This window comes from Penaeus chinensis, chromosome 39 (genome assembly GCF_019202785.1).
Source record: "Penaeus chinensis breed Huanghai No. 1 chromosome 39, ASM1920278v2, whole genome shotgun sequence".
Taxonomy (NCBI): domain Eukaryota; kingdom Metazoa; phylum Arthropoda; class Malacostraca; order Decapoda; family Penaeidae; genus Penaeus; species Penaeus chinensis.
This window is the reverse complement of record NC_061857.1, coordinates 20,239,953-20,242,452: the sequence shown is the minus strand read 5'-3', so window position 1 is coordinate 20,242,452 and position 2,500 is coordinate 20,239,953. Positions and strand designations below refer to the sequence as shown.

The 2,500-nt window shown below is 46.8% G+C and overlaps 1 protein-coding gene across 7 annotated transcripts in view; it reads right to left on the bottom strand.

Annotated features, from left to right (window-relative positions):
* Nucleotides 1–2,500, bottom strand: part of LOC125046391 (mucin-12-like) — a 29,089-nt gene that overhangs the window by 20,138 nt on the left and 6,451 nt on the right. Inside the window, exon 1 of one of the 7 annotated variants that reach the window (XM_047644138.1) lies at nt 283–307. The exons of the other annotated variants lie outside the window; for them this stretch is intronic. The gene's annotated coding sequence lies outside the window, so the exon portion shown is untranslated. Of the gene's footprint in view, nt 1–282; nt 308–2,500 lie in introns of those variants that run through there. 7 annotated transcript variants of the gene reach the window in all.

Below are 2,500 nucleotides of genomic sequence, written 5' to 3'. Positions count from 1 at the left end.
TTACTATTCAAATTATTGTTATTGTTATTAGCATCATCAATGTTATTATTAGTAGTAGTATTATCCTTATTACAATTACTATCATCATTATTTTTATCATCATCATTCCCAATAATATTTAGTAATACTACTACTATCACTGCCATTGTCAACCTCATTATTACCGCTATCAGCATTACCGCTGATATCATTACCGTCAGTAACTATCCAATCACTACCACCATAACCACCTATAATTATCCCCATTACCCTCAAGGCGTAACCATCCCCTACCACTACTACCGTAAAACCGTAAAATCGCCGGAGATTCCCTGCAGCATCGCCAAGGACCCCACAGCAAGTACCGGGCCTTGAGCACTGGCCAGGCTCACCCAAGACTCAACAGCCCTCTCTTATCGCTCTCCATCTTATCGACGGACTATCACCCTGAAGTACATTCTCAACTTTTATCATTAAAGGCATCTTGACCGTCAATAAATAAATAATTCAGAGAGAGCGGGGCGTGTGTGTGAACGCATCTTGCAACGAAGGACGAACGGCCGACACAAGCCTCCAACAGGTGGTGCTTCATTATAACGATACCTGAAGTGTTAATAGTGAATAAAAAAATACTCTAGGCGGATGGATAAGTCGGCAACATACTACTCCTGGCGATAGCGTAAACAACGAGGAAAAATAATCACAGACAAGTCTAATATCTAAGACGCAACCACGAGAGGTGTACAAACAATACAAACACTTGGAAGAAGTAATAAACAAAAGGCTATACGTAGGAACTGCAAAAAAAGAATATCATTGCCCAACCTCTAAAAAAAGGGAAAAAAAAAAAAAAGACACAATGTAAGAAACAAAGGAACCATCACGTAATTCCTAATAACAAACAAGGAAAAAAACACGGATGCTATACAAAGAAGGTAAACAATACATGCATACAAGTTGGCTGAATACAAAAAAGCAGTCTAGTGTGTACGTAACAGGGCCTAGGATCGTCTTAGGAGATTAAAAAACTCAAAGGATATCAACAAAAAACGAAAGCAGGTGAGTGAGTCAGCAGAAGACCCCCGACTGAGTGACTCAGCCGGAAAGAGAGAGAGTCAGCAAGGACATGACCCCAGACGACTCCTAAGTGAGTGAGTCGTCGGGGGGGAGGAAGGAAGGAGGGAGGAAGGAGGGCCTGGGTGGGACTCGGGCGGGGCTTCGCGAGCAGCTTAGTAGGCCTGGCGACGTGGCATCAGTCAGGGAGTGTCAGATGTCACGTCGCAGCCTTCCGACAACGTGAAGTGGCACTGAGCTTCATTGAGCTACAGTGCCACGTCTACATGGACTCTCTCATGCGCGCTCACGAGTCCACGCGTAAATACTGCCTTGGCTTCTGCTGATCCGCACCGCCCGACCCGATGACTATGTGGCATGCACGGCGGCCGACCGGCGTCCACAATGCGTGGCCCCTCATGCACATACCTCACCACGCACGGCCCACACGCATACCTTAGCATGAAAGTTCCACCACATGCACGCTCCCACCGCGGCGCGTCTTTGTCTCCACACACACACACACACACACACACACACACACACACACACACACACACACACACACACACACACACACACACACACACACACACACACACGCACACACCACACACACACACACAAAACGAGCGTCTATTACAGTGAATATCACACACAGAACTGCAATAAATCCGCAATCACAATACAGCGTAATAGCACACCATTGCGAATCCCTGTGCACGCAAAGACAGCTCGTCACAAAACACCATAGGAAAAAAACGCAACTCACACAAAAATCGCCTCGTTACGTCACCACACCGATGTCAACAACAGCGAAAGCAAGATAAGCCGAAATAACCTCAATGTTGTTGTTGGTGTAGATGATGGTGATGCATACTTAACAGAAATAATAACACTAATCAATTGCAACAGCCAAGTTGATAACAAACAAAATGTATAATCTAATACCAGATCCTCGCACACAGACCAAGCAAACAAGCAAACAAACAAACAAACAAACACGCCCCCTCGACCACACCACCTCCATCACCCATCCTTTCCCTCCCACCACCCTCTAACCATTACCCCCCCCCCCACGCCTCCGTAACTTCCAGTCCACAAAGCAGAACACACCACGACACGCGCCGATGGACTCCTTCTTCTCCTTCTGCTTCTTCTTCTCCTTCTGCTTCTTCTTCTCCTTCTTCTTGTTCTTCTCCTCCTCCTTCTCCTCCTTCTTCCTCTTGTCCTTCTTCTTCTCCTTATTATATCTATTTTCCGTTTTCTTCTTCTTCTCTTTCTCCTTCTTCCCCTCTTCTTCATCCTCCTCCTCCTCCTCCTTCCCCATCTTTCATCCGCTTTATCATCATCACCACCACCACCGTCATCACCACCACCATCACCATCACCATCACCATCACCACCACCACCCTCATCACCACCACCACCACTACCCCCATCACCACCGCCATCCCTCCTCTCCCCC